This window comes from Dipodomys merriami, unplaced genomic scaffold (assembly GCF_024711535.1).
Source record: "Dipodomys merriami isolate MVZ:Mamm:240054 unplaced genomic scaffold, mDipMer1.0.p SCAF_207, whole genome shotgun sequence".
Lineage (NCBI taxonomy): Eukaryota > Metazoa > Chordata > Mammalia > Rodentia > Heteromyidae > Dipodomys > Dipodomys merriami.
In genome coordinates this window covers 662,595-677,859 of record NW_027203460.1, presented here as the reverse complement: position 1 = coordinate 677,859, position 15,265 = coordinate 662,595, and positions in this window count along the sequence as shown.

Here is a 15,265-nt window from a genome sequence, read left to right as displayed (position 1 = left end):
GACAAGTACTCCACCACTGGAGTCACTACACCAATCCTTTGTTGTTTAAGTTACTTTACTCATAGATTAGCAATTTTTGCACCTAGCCTAAAAAGCAGGGATCATGATTGCATTCCAATATCCCTACCTAGTAGGTGGATATGGGTGATACTTTCCTTCCTAGAATGACTCAGAAGTGTGATCTTCTCAAATTCTACCACTTTAGTTAATAGTGTGTGATCCAGTTCTGCCTATCTGTAGAAGACAGAAATAAATGATTACAGGTAATTTGAGTTAATCATTGGCTAATATAGGTGATTTGGTATTAAAATGTAGGGTAAGTTTAAAAGTATAATCACAGTAGTCATATTTTGCTAAGTAAATTTTGTTTCACATTAAAAACACATCTTAACCAGAATTAATGACTTATTTTGCTGTCTGTCAACTGGTATGTCATTTGGGAAACCTCATGTCTTCCATGTATGATGAAGGACTTTGAATGATCTGATGTACTGGCTCACATCTATAATCATGGTTAGCAATCAGAAATAAATAGATCACAATTTGAACATAGCCTAACCAAAAATTTAGGAAGTCCCAGCCTCAACAAACTAGTGAATCATGTTGAATCATGCCATTAATCTCAGTATCACAAGAGGCTAAGTTTCTGCCCAGTACCTGAGTCACTTAGGTAACTGGTTCACTTCGAGGCAGTCACCTCTTCTGATGCAGAAACTGGGCTGAGATTTAGCCAAAAGGAGGGAGGAGTCTGCCCCACCTTCCCAGAGTGGACCTCACAGAATGCAGTGAAAACATGCTTGCTTTCCTCCTCCAAATAGCTTGAGATGGCATGCTGCTGAGTGTACATTATTTGATTCCAGTGATCTGTGTTAGAGATGTAAGGAAACATTAAACTAAATTTCATATTTGCCCATTGAGCTACTCTTCCCAGCTTGTGAGTTCAATTCAGCAAGTGTTCATTATTTCAGAGTTGAGAATACTGAGGTAGGGGAGAGAGGGAGGTTTAGTGAAGGAGAGGAGAGATTGGTAGAGAGAGGGAGAGAGGAGAGATGGGGAGAGAAAAGAAAGGAAGGAAGGAATGAACAAACGAAAAAAGGAACAAAGAAGGAAGGAAAGAAAGAAGGAAGGAAGGAAGGAAGGAAGGAAGGAAGGAAGGAAAAAGGAAGAAAGGAAGGAAGGAAGGAAGAAATGATTGAGAATGAATGGTTTGCAGTCAGGAATTACATGACAGAGGTACTACTTGTATTTGGTATTAGGTCTGCCCCAGGCCATGCAGACCCTATGCAGACACCTCCCCACTTCTTTGCTAAGTTTCCACCCTTTATGTGTTACCTAGTTATCTGGGACTCCTGAAGGCAGCCACCTCCCCCCTCCCCCCCCATTAAGTCACAACCTGGTAAGCTACTGGTCACACTTTCCATCTGACCAGAGGAGAGTCCCAGGCCCCGAGGTCACATTCCAGATCCAGTGTGGTCAGACTTTTCCCCAACCTGGGCATACCTCATCTGGTCTTTGGCTTAGATACGACTTGGCCCTAGGTTGGGTCACCAACACCCCCCTCCTTTTCTACATGCCTCTCCACCATGTATGGCATGAGCAGCAGTTCAGTAAATAAACTACTTTAGGGGCTGGGAAAGTGGCTCAGTGTTAGAGCACTTGCCTTGCATGCATGAGGCCCTGGGTTCGATTCCTCAGCACCACATAAGCAAAAAGAAAAAAGCTGGAAGTGGCACTGTGGCTCAAGTGGTAGAGCTAACCTTGAGCAGAAGAGCTGAGGGACAGCGCCCAGGCCCAGAGTTCAGGCCCCACAACTGGACCAAAAATAAATCAATACATAAAAATAAACTAATTTACCTGACTGAATACCATGTGTTGTTTTCTTCATTGGCTACCTAATGAAACTTACCTAATTAATATACCTTACACTTCAGAGTTTCTAGTTATGAATCCAAGGATATTTTTCTGACACATTTGAGTTCAGTATCTACAAAACATATGTACTAACTCATAATTTACCAGTATAAATCTGCCTGGAATCTTTTTTTTTCAATTTTTTAAATTGTGAAAATAACGTACAGAGAAGTTACAATTACATGAGCAAGATAATGAGTACATTTCTTATAAAACATTGTTGCCTCCTCCTTTGTTTCCCCTTCCCATCCCTTCCCATCTCCCACCTCCCACGCCAAAATTGTAAAGTTCGTTTTTTGACATAATGTGTTGTACATCTCATTGTTGCAATGAGTCCACCTGTATCCTTATATGAAGAATTTGTATTTTCCCTTTCCCTCTACAAAGTGTACCAACATGTGAATCTTTAATAGCAGCATAATTAACCTTAAAGTTTATTTTGTTTGCTTTGCTTTCTTTTCTTTTTTGCTTCAAGTAATCAAAGATTTGCTGGGCCAATCTGAAAAGATCTCTGCCTTCATACTTTCTAATCACCCTGGGCTATGTGATACCTGCTCAGATGAGGGACTTTGAAATTCTGGAAAGCAGATGCACATCATAAGGCCCTATGGCTTTGGAATTTCCCACATTCTTTTTTAAATGTAATTGTTACTCAGGTGTGTACAGTGAGTTTACCATTTCACAAAACATGTAATGTGTACATTATTCTTGTAGGCAATGCTATCCTTTCCTGAGCTTTCTCCCAGTTTCTGTTTTTTTTGTTGTTGTTGTTTTTGATTGTTTTTGTTTTTGTGCCTGACTTGCAGCTTGAACTCAGAATTGGGTGCTGCCCTTGAGGTTTTGTAATCAAGGCTACTCTACCTCTGGAGCCCCGGTTCCCTTTATGGATTTTTGATTGTTAATTGGAGAGAAGGGTCTTACAGATTTTCTCACTGGAGCCGGCTTTGAACTGTGATCATCAGCCTCCTGAGTAGCTCGGATTATAGGCCTGAGTTCCCAGTGTCCAGCTACTGAAGTGTTGGTTGCATGCTTCCCTGGTTGTGTTACAATTTTCCTCGACTCTTGCACTAATACTGAATATTTCCTGGCTCAAATCTGAACTGGTGGAAATGCTTGTATTTTGAGGAAGGCAGGAATAGGAAACTATAGGCTATAGGGACATATACGCTAATCAAATTATGTGGAACATGGCATAAAGACAAGTAAGTTTACTGCCAGTTGACTTTGTCCTGTCTTTACTGTTAATTCTGCATGGCCTGTGAATGAAGTCAGACATACCCAAATGGCCACTGGCAGAAAGAAGTTCACTCCTCCTGTTCTAAAAACAAAACAAAAAACAACCAAAATTACTACGTATGAGTGCAGCAATGTCCTCCAATTAGAGACCAGTCTGCCCTAGTTTATGAAAAAAATGTCTTTTGTTCAAGTGCTGCTACTTTTTCTAACTACAAATATAATTAAATCTGTAGTAGTCTGTAGAATCGTATACCACAGCTTTCATTTTAGTTCACAAGAAATTCAGACATTAGATGTTGGCAAAATTGATTAACTACTTGTAGAAAACTAAAGCTAGATCCTTATATCACCCTGCAACAGAATCAATTCCAAATGGATCAAAGACGTCAGAGTCAAAGCAAACACTCTGAAAACATTACAGGATGGAATAGGAGAAACTCTAGGTCTCCTTGGCACAGGCCAAAATTTTCTTAATAGAAACCTGGAAACACAACAAATCAAAGAAAGGTTGGACAATGGGGATTGCATGAAATTGGAGAGCCTCTGCATGGCAAAGGATTTAGCTAGTAAGATCAATAGAAAGCCCACGGGTTGGGAGATCTTCACTAGCCATACAACAAACAGGGGTCTCATATCTAAAATATACCTGGAACTCAAAAAATTAAATCCCCCAACAAAAGATCCTTAAAGAAACAACTGCCTCATAAATAAGTGGGCTAAAGACTTAAAGAGAAACTTCTCTGAAGAGGAAAGAAGCATGGCCAATAGACACATGAAAAAATGCTCAACCTCCCTAGCCATAAAAGAAATGCAAATTCAAACAACATTGAGATACCACCTCGCCCCAGTTAGAATGGCAAAAATCAAGAACTCTAAATAACAACAGATGCTGGAGGGGATGTGGAGAGAAGGGAACCTTACTGCATTGTTGGTGGGAGTGTAAACTTGTTCAACCACTTTGGAAAGTAGTATGGAGGTTCCTCAAAAGACTCCACATAGAGCTCCCCTATGACCCAGCAATCCCACTTTTGGGCATTTACCCAAATGTTTACAAACAAGACCACACTAAAGCTACCAGCACAACTATGTTTATTGCAGCATTATTTACCATGGTTAAGATATGGAACCAACCCAGATGCCCCTCAATAGATGAATGGATCAAGAAAGTGTGGTATATATACACAATGGAATTCTGTGCCTCCATCAGAAAGAATGACATTGCCCCTTTTGTTAGGAAATGGAAAGACTTAGAAAAAAATTATATTAAGTGAAGTAAGCCAGGCCCAAAGAAATATAGGTCCCATGTTTTCCCTTTTTTGCAGTAACTAGTATATGTTTGAGTCAAGCAGAAAAGATCAGATAATTTGATGTTAGGGAAATGAACCCTAAGATATGTATTCAAATGTTTTTTTTCTTTCATGCGATTTTTTCTAACACATTTATTTATAAGATTATTTCTTTGTTGCTTTGCATGTCCCTCCCCCACGGCTTTACCCCTGCTTTCACTGTATTTGATGTTGGTAAAATTTGTATAGGGGAAGGGCAAAAACAAATCGTTTAAATAGGGATACAGGTGGACCCATTGCAACAATGATATATACAAGTTGTTATGTCGAAAATGAACTTTATAACTTTGGTTGGGGGGAGGATTAGGTGGGGGGATTGAGGGAGGATGGGAAGGGATGGTAAGGGGAAACAGAGGAGGCTACAATGCTTGATACGAAATGTTCTCATTATCTTGCCCATGTAGTTGTAACCCCTCTGTACTGTATTTTCACAATAAAAAAATTCAGACATTAAAATGCTTTTTTTTGTCAGTTGTGGGGCTTGAACTCAGGACCTGGACACTGTCTCTGAGATTCTGAGCTCAAGTTAGTTTAGCACTCTATCAATTGAGCCACAAAGCCACATTTGCTTTTTCAGTAATTAATTGGAGATTAGAGTCTTATGGGGACTTTTCTTCCTGGGCTGTCTTTAAACTGTGATCCTCATATCTCAGAATCATGAGTAGCTGGGATTACAGGCATGAGACACTGGCACCTGGCTTCAAATAGTCATTTTTAAAATGATGAACTGCTTGGTGCCTCTGGCTCACATATATAATCCTAGCTATAGGTAGGATTACAGGTATAAGAAACAAGAACTATGTGTGTGTTGTTTATGATGGCTTGTATTAGCATGTTTTAATACTGTTTGTTTCTTATACTACATTGCTCCTATTTTTATTTTCACCTAGGTGGGGGTTATAGGTGCTGCCAGTGTTGAACCTTCTTTGGTTGAGATGGAGCCATATGGAAGTTCTTGCCTAGTATGGCATGAAATTGAAGTCCTCCTGCTCTCAGCTCCCCATGGACATGAGATGATAGATGTATTCCATTACGCATAGCTAGGTTTTGGGAGCATTGAAGGTAAAACTACACTGGTCTGAAACTGATGTCCCAAATAGCTAGCTTTACAGGCAAAACCTTGTATTCCGTTTCACTTTGAAGAATTGTAGGTACATACTTAGAGAGTACAATGATAGCACACTACATGTTTAATATATAAAATAGTCAATATAATTAGCAGGTTTATCTCCTAAAACATTGAAGCTAATGAATTTGGTAACCTGACTCTGCTAGTTATTTTGGAATATACCATAAACATGAATAAACTGATAATGTGCAGTAGAAGATTGGAAGTTGATAGAGATCGAGACAAATTAGACTATATGTAGTAAATATATATTTATCTATTGCTGCTCTGAAGAACATTATCATATATTCACGATGACAATACCACCACATATCCATCATGACAATAATTTTCCTGTAGTGTAGAATGTTCCATTTCATAATCTGCCATCGTTTATCTTTTTTACATTCTCCTAATAAGTATGAATATTTTCCAGTTTATTATAATGTTTTGAAATTATTATATGATGGATTAAAAAATTTGGAGAGTCTACTGAAATTATCTCATTTTGTCTGGTTTTGTGATGCTAAATCATTAATAACACAGATTCCTGAAAGTTATGCTAGCAGACTATATCACTAAATTGTATTCTAAGTATATCTTATTATTGTATTTTGATATAGGTTTTTACTGTTGCTGTTTTATGATATAGAATGTTATGAAGCTGGACTTAAACTTGCAACCCCACTGCCGCCAGTAACAGTTTTATCACCAGGTTCTGGAGGCTCATAATTAGAACTCTAGCTAATCAGGAGGTTGAGACCTGAGATTTAGTTCAGACAGCCTGAGCAGGAAATTTTATGAGTCTCTCCTCTCCAGTTCACTACAGAAAACTTGCAGTGGAACTGTGGCACAATTGTTAGAGCACTACACTCAAGGGAAAGATGCTCGGGAATGTCATATAGCCCTTGAGTTCAAGTCCTAAAACACACATATGCACAAACACACATTCACATACATTCACACACCCTCCCACACACATGTACACACACAGATTCGCAGGCAATGTTATATCTTAAATTCTTATCCGGAGATTAGACAACAGCCCACTTATTTGTGAAAGTTTTTCCTGATTATTTTGAATGAGGAGGATAGTTCGTGGGACACAGATGACAAGACTTTAGTGAGGAATACTTTATAAACGACTAGCTTATAAAAAGGACAGGAAAATAGCTTTTATCTTTAAATCTTACATTCCTTCAACTATTGTATTTTGAATTATGAGAAGACAATGCAGCACCTCTTCCCTTCTCCCCCTCACCTCTGTCATAAGATATGAGAAAATTATCAAGAATAGTCTTTTATCTTACAAGAATGAACACCCATAAAAATGTCTGACTATAGGTGTAAGGTTTGTTTTTCAATACTTGTACGATTTTCCACATGACAGCACACACGGGCTTCAAGAGCAAACAGAAGATTAGGAAATAAAAACCTAACAATGTCCTAAGAAGTAGATGTCAAAAATACATCCAAGAATCAAATGGCAGGCTGAGAAGGCACTGAGAGGCAAAATGATTTGTGAAGGATGAGAGGAATAGTGACAAATAAGGCATGGGTCTGACCTAGGAAGGGTTCCTTGTGGCTGAGATCATGCTGGCTTGTAGGCCTAGCTGAGGATGTTTGGATTTGATCATGTCCACATGTGTACAGAGTGATGTTGGAGGGGAGATTTCAGCCTCCAGGTTGTCTTTGGAATGGTCTTATGTGAGCAAGCAACTCTGATCATTGGGCTCTGAGAGATGACACTGCCTCCCTTACAATGGAATAGAATATGGAACTCTGAGAGACAGGCAACTGTAACCGACAGTCAGCTCAAGCCAGCTCACGTGGCCTGTAGCTCGGGAACAAGAAAGATGTTCCTGTGTTGTTTTCAAAGTTCAAGAGATTCAGGTCTCAGGCATGAGTGGTATGAGTGCTGCACTTGATGCTACAGACATTGGATCAGTGCCAAACCATGAATCCAATGTCTCAGGCCTTTTTATAAAATAAACCAAGGGAATCACAAGGCAACTCAGGCCAGGTGTAAGTATGACAGGAAACCTATTTAATCTCATCCTAGCCTACAGTACAACCTTCTTCTTGTGTGCTTTTATATGTGTATACTGAGAAAAATTTACTATGCACTTTTCAATCCACTCTGTTACTCACTTTGAAGTGTACTCCATTTTCCATGTTTCAAAGATCCACTCTTTTTACCACCTCAGTGTGACAATGAGTCAGCCCAAAACCTGAATGTGCCTTATAATATATGCAGCTTGGATTCAGGCTTGTTGTAAATGTTGGCAATGGACCTGTTTCCTGCCTACCAGAAAGGTGATTTCTTCTGTGTTGGAAACTTCCTCCACCACTATAGAGAGTTGGGGACAATGGAGCAGTTGCTGGATATTCTGTTTAAAAAATGAGTGTTCTTCTTTCAAACCCAGGGCTGATGATTACCCCCCCCCGGCAGATTATTGGAATACTTGATACTTCTCTGAAACTGTTTTACTGAGGTCTTATCACAGGAAATTGGCTTGAGACAAAGAAGTGCACTCCCAGTTAATTCTTTAGGACTGGGCTGCCAGAATATTTCATTTGCCTTAGGAGCTAGTGGAGCCTTAGCAGTTTGCTTGCTGAGAGACTAGGATTAAAGAAATGAGTCAGCCCCACCCAAAGTCCACCCTCACCTAGGAAATCACTATCTTGTAGGCCTTTGAGGGAATATAGAAAGAAGCAAGGATGCAACTTGAATTTGGGGCCTGAGTGCTGTCCCATTCCTAGCACTCTACCATTTGAGCCCCAGTTCCAGGTCTGGCCTTGGACTGGTTACTTGAAGATAAGTGTCTTTAGAATTTTACAAACTAGACTGGGTTCAAACTGTGATCCTCAGATCTCACCCTCCTGATTAGTAGGATTAGAGGCATGAGCCATTGTGCACTTATTTGGACAGATGCATATAAACATCCTCACAGAATTTCCTTGAAATTGAATAGACATACCTCCACTTTTTGTCTGTCATGTTTACATTGCCATTTGGGACTTAGCCAGTCCCATGTGTGTCCTGTTAGTTCAGAAAAGGAGAAGCATAGTGTTAGCATCCTCCTCCCCTTCCATTGGTATAGATCCTTCTACTGTAACTGGGAGGAAGATGAAAAAGATGAAGAAGTAAGTGGATGTTGGCACAAAGATAAGTTCACTCCTTGAAAACTGGGTATCTTTGAGGTTTCTGAATCAAAGTCAACTTTCTTCTTTGCACACCAGTTGTGATTTTTACCAGGGGGTTGAGGCTTGCCACTTCAGTGGATAGCAGATTACACAGTTGTGGATGTGTTTGTGGATTTGGACTCTCATGGATGACAAGGAGGACTGTGTATAACAAGTCAGATTCAGTGGGGAAACAACTTTCTCTTCCTAGCACATGCAGAATTATAGAGGATTGTATTTGAGAAATTCCTAGAAGTGGGTTGTGAGGAACATCCTGCTTGCAGGAGACTCTTCCCACTTCCCAAAATGCACGTCCTGCCAGAAAAATGCTTTAGTACAAGGCTCAGGATGGGGAGGGCGGGCTCTCATTTTCCTTATCACCGATATGCCCACAGCATGATTTGTTCCATCTTCCCTATGAGGATGCTCTTCTGCCCTGATGATTTCTATGACCACAAGAACCAAGAAACCCTGAAAGAACTTACACAGTATGTCAAGCTAAACATGCCCTCTTCAGACTTGCTCTTCTGCTTATATATTCTTCTGCAGCTTACAAATTCAGATGGAGGAATGCATGACCCATGAGACAAAGAAAAAGACGAGAAGTCCTTGTTTACATGCCTTAGAGCTGGTGAGTAGGAATGGAACCTGTGTCTCTAGGGATGTGCATGATTGGTCAAGAGCCTTTAGTACACCCCAGCTTGGCAAAATATCCTTTTATGGATATTCTTTAGATAATATCTGTTCTCCTTTTGAAAGAACTTGGAAGCAGCCACTCATTAGAAACACCCTAACTTGGGGGGGGGGTTCCAGGAAGATGGCGGAGGAGAAGCTGGAATCTAAGCAAGCTCTCCCATAGAAAGCAGTTTTAGAGTTCCAGTGAACAGTCTTAAGCCAGAGAATTACACCATGTGTGCCATCACAGGACAGAGAGTTAGGCCAGAGAGGGGAAACCCAGGCAAGGAGACACTTCTGAGCTCTTGCCAGCAGCTGCCGCGGCAGCGGCAGCTGTTGAGGTGGAGGCGGGCGAGCACAGGAGCCATACCTGAGCCACAGAGAGTCTGGGATGAAGAAGCCAGACCCAGCAGGTGAGCGGATTCTACTCAACACCAGCAAGAACTGACAAGGAGTGGACATCTTCATCCTGCAGTTTGCAGACCAGAGACAACCCAGGAACCAAGACTCGGCATGAGTAGAAGCCTGACATCTTCACTCCTTCTCAGGGAGCAGAGGAGGGAAGGCCACCCCTCCCCCCCAGCACCAGAGATCTCCATCTTGGATACCGACAAAGCTCAGTGGAGCTGCTAGCACCAACTCAGGCATTTGAAGAAATCTAGGGTCATTTAGCAGGTCACAAGAACCTAACTTGACCTGCCACACTCAGCTCCACCCAGGGAAAAGTCACACAGCTCGGGCACCAGCCCTAGGAGTGACTTTCTTCACTGGGTAATCAGAGCCAGAGGCTGCCCCTTCCTCTAGCAGCCTCAACAATCAATTGAAATTCAGTAAACAGAAACCCTGAGAATGGCTACAGGCCTGGCTCTGTGAGTTTTTCAAAAACTAGCCCCCGGGAAAAGCTACTGTCTGTTGAAAGGCCTCAACTCTACCCAGAACCTAGCCTCATCACTGCATCCCCCTCTTTTGTGATACTCAAAGTAGATCTGCCTCCAAATGAACTAACCTGGGAGGAGGATCGCCAAATCCTGGGTAAAGCAGAGCATTTTTCTGCCTGTTCGAACAAACTGACTTAAGAAACCAACCAAGCCACAGGACCACAAGCAGACCAGAGACTCCAACAAAAGGCTGGCTACAGACACAAGGGAGATACAGGATTTTTCCCACCCCTCCCAAAAAAAAATCAAAGAACTCTTCTTCTTCTTCTTCTTCTTCTTCTTCTTCTTCTTCTTCTTCTTCTTCTTCTTCTTCTTCTTCTTCTTCTTCTTCTTCTTCTTCTTCTTCTTCTTCTTCTTCTTTAAAAAATTTTTTTTGGTACCTTATATAAATTTTTTTTTCTTTTCCAAAACTTTTTTTAATCCTTAATTTTTGCCTTTTTTGAAAAAAAAATTGTTTTCCAGAAATTTTTTTTCCTCTTATAATTTTTATTTTAGGGATACGTGAGTGTGCGTTTTTCTTTCTTTTTTTGTTTTCTTTCTCTCTTTTTTCTATTTTAATTATCTCTTTGTTTTTTGTTTAGCTCCACTGAACTTCTCATCTTTTTTCTTCTTTTCTTATCCTATTCACGTTCTCTTCTCTTTCGTTCTTCTTTATGTGACTTAATTCTTGTCCTGCACATCCTCAGATAAACCCTTAGTTGACTATTAGACCCTATCCCCCATTGTGTACACACTTAATCCAGAAATTTATCACTCAATTCAAAACCTCTAAGACTTAAATTCCTTAATAGTAGTACTACCTCTTTATACCTATATAATATTTTAAGCATTTTTATTTTTAGGTTTTTCACATCTCCTTTATGTCCCTCCCCTTCTCTCAATATATTCACCTTCTTCTCTAAATAGATAGTTATCGGTTCTACATAATTTTATTAATTTTTACTTTTCTATTTCTTCTGGTCTCTTTTCTTTTCTCTTTCCCTTTCTTCTTTTTTTCTCCCTCTCTATTTTCATCCTACCCTACCTATTTCCTGCTTTGAGATTAGGACTTAGTTAACTCTCTCTGAGCCTCCCCACATCAATCTATTCCTAATTTTTATCCATATCTCTCCCTAACCCTAATAATTTCTGGTCTTCCAAATTCTTCTTTGCGGTTCGTAGCCCATTAATGTATAGTTGTTTGATGTTGAATAGATGTATCTGTTGAACTAGATTGTATCTGTAGACTATTGACTGTACAAATTCAGACTTTGGTTGATGCTTGCCTTAAGATAGTGTTCTAGCACAAAACTCGTGCTATTTTCATCTCAAATGGGCAGAGTAAGCCGGAAAAATACAAGAAAAATGGCAAATCCGGGTATCTCAATTCCCAATCTTGATAATCAGGGGACAGAACAGATAATGAATAATCCAGAGGACAATTTCCAAATAGCTCTACAAACACTGCTGGCAAACATGATAAAGGAAAAGATTGAAAACATAATAAAGGAAAAGATTGAAAACATAAAAAGGACTCTGTATGAGCATGATAGGGAGACACAGGAGGCAATCCAAAAGTTTATACAGGAATATAACAAGCATGAGGAAGCTACTCAAAAATTGATACAGGATTTGCGTGAGCAGCTTGAGAATACTCAAAGAGAAAGGCAGGAATGTTGTGAGCAGGCTGAGAACACTCAAAGAGAACTACAGGACTCCCACAAACGGGAGGAAGCTAATCAAAGTGTAATACAGGAATTGAGAGAGCAGGAAGAGAATACACAAAGATCACTAAAGGCATTCATGGAATCCATTAACAAAGAGCTGAAGGAAGTCAGGGAGACCACAAAGGGAATGCTGAATGGAGCCCAACAGAAGCAATGGGAGTCCAAGGAAATCATAAGCAATCAACTAAGTGATTTGAAAATAAACACTGAACACCAAATTAAGGAAGTAAAGAACTTCATACAAGATCTAAAACAAAGCTTCAACAAAGAATTTGAAGCCATCAAAGCTGACCAATTAGAAGGAAAAGAGATAAAAAACAAAGTAGAAAGCCTTGACAGCAGGTTAGACCATGCAGAAGATCGAATCTCGGGGATTGAAGACAGCCTAGATATTATAGAGAAAGAACATACAACCTTCCAAGACAAGTCCAACAAATATGACAGATCTATCCAACACTTGGAAGACACCATCAGAAGGCCTAATCTAAGGATAATGGGTGTAGAGGAGCACCTAGAAACAGAAGTTAATGGACTAGGAAATTTGTTTAACAGTATCCTAGCAGAGAACTTCCCAAACATGCAAAAAGATAGGCCTATTCAGATACAAGAAGCTTTTTGAACTCCAAATAGAATAGGACATCCCACCGTCACATTATAATCCACACAGGATCAACTCAGACCATGGAAAAGATCCTTAAAGCTGTCAAGGAGAAAACATTAATCACCTATAAAGGGAAACCAATTAGAATCACTTCAGATTTCTCAGCAGAGACAATCAAAGCAAGAAGAGCCTGGAATGATGTATGCCATGCCCTAAAAACAAAAAACTATCAACCAAGAATACTGTACCCAGCTAAACTCTCCTTCATAACTGAAGGCCAAATAAAAACCTTCCATAGCAAAGAAAAATGGAAACAATACATCTCCACCAAACCAGCCCTACAAAAGATTCTTAAAGATGTCGTATACATAGAAAACCAACAAGACCACAATAAAGGCCAACAAACTGCACCCAAACAGAGAATGCAAGAACGATAGGAAGAACCTAGTTTTCGCAGGCGCCAAGAAGGTGGATAACATGGCAGGAACCCCCAAATACCTCTCAGTCCTTTCTATCATCATTAACGGACTGAACTCTCCAATTAAACGACATAGACCATCTAGTTGGATTAAAAAACAAGACCCTTCTAGCTGCTAACTTCAGGAGTCACATCTTGCCCATAAAAACAAACACATTTTCAATGTTAAAGGCTGGAACAAAATCTACCAAGCAAATGGACCCCATAAACAGGCCGGAGTTGCAATCCTAATATCAGATAAAATAGACTTCAAATTAAAATTCGTGAGAAGAGATAAAGAAGGTCGCCACATACAAATTAAAGGATCTCTCCTTCAGGAGGATATTACAATTCTAAATATCTATTCGCCAAACAATGGAGCACCCAAATTTATCAAAGAAACACTACTTTCCCTCAAATCCCATATAGATCCAAAGACATTAATTGTTGGGGATTTTAACACACCACTCTCCCCACTAGACAGATCAACTCGGCAAAAACTCAACAGAGAAACCGCAGATCTAAACAGCTGCATAGATCAACTAGACTTAACAGACATTTACCGAACATTTCACCCAGCAGCATCAGAATACACGTTCTTCTCAGCAGCACATGGAATATATTCTAAAATAGACCACATTTTAGGCCACAAAGCAAACCTGTCTAAATTCAGAAACATTGAATTTATACCTTGCATTCTCTCTGACCACAAGGGAATAAAATTAGAACTCAACACCAAAAGCCACCAAAGAAAGTCCGGTATCACATGGAGGCTGAACAACACAGTGCTGAACCACGAGTGGGTCATGGAAGAGATTAGAAAGGAAATTCATATGTTCATGCTATTCAACAAAAATGAACATACAAACTACCAGCTCCTCTGGGACACAGCAAAGGCAGTACTCAGAGGCAAGTTTATAGCTCTGAGCTCCTACATCAAAAATTGGAGCGATCTGAAACCAACAATTTAATGACACATCTAAACCTCCTTGAAAAAGAGCAGCAAGGTAAACTCAAATCCAGTAGACAGAAAGAAATAATTAAAATTAAATCAGAATTAAATGAATTAGGATCCACAAAAACTATAGAAAGAATCAACAAAACAAAGAGTTGGTTCTTCGAAAAAATTAACAAAATTGACAGACCCTTAGCAAATCTTATCAGAAAAAGACGAGAACACACCCAAATAAATAAACTCAGAGATGAGTATGGAAACATCACCATGAGAACAACCAAGATTCAGAATATTATGAAGGAATACTTCTCAAAACTTTATGCTAATAAGTTTGAGAACTTGACAGAAATGGACCTTTTCTCTAGCAAATATTGACATGCCAAACTAAACCAAGATGAGTTAAACCAGCTTAACAGGCCCATATGAAGCATTGAAATAGAAACAGCAATAAGAGACCTTCCAGCTAAGAAAAGTCCAGGACCAGATGGTTTTACAACGGAATTCAACAAGGCTTTCAAAGCAGAGCTCACACGAATACTCCTTCAACTCGTCAATGAAATTGAAAAAGATTTCAAAAGATCCCAAAACCAGGCAGGGACTCATCAAAGAAAGAGAACTATAGACCCATTTCTTTGATGAACATTGATGCAAAATTACTCAACAAATTTTGTCCAATCAACTTCAATAATTCATCCAAAAAATCATACACCACGAGCAAACAGGATTCATTTCAGGGATGGAAAGCTGGTTCAATATACGCAAATCAATTAATATTATTCATCACATCAACAGCAGCAAGAACAAGAACCACATGGTTATCTCAATAGATGCAAAAAAAGCATGCGACAAGATTCAACATCCTTTTGTGATGAAGATTTTGGAAAAATTAGGAATCCATGGAACATTCCTCAATACAATAAAGGCTGTATATGACAAACCTACAGCCAGCATTATACTCTTAACTCAGGAACAAGACAAGGATGCCCACTCTCTCCACTTCTCTTCAATCTAGTATTAGAATGCCTAGCTACAGCAATAAGACAAGATGCAGACATAAAGGGGAAATAAGGAATAAATAGGGAAATAAGAAATAAATAGGGAAATAAGAAATAAAACTCTCCCTCTTTGCAAAAGACATGATCTTGT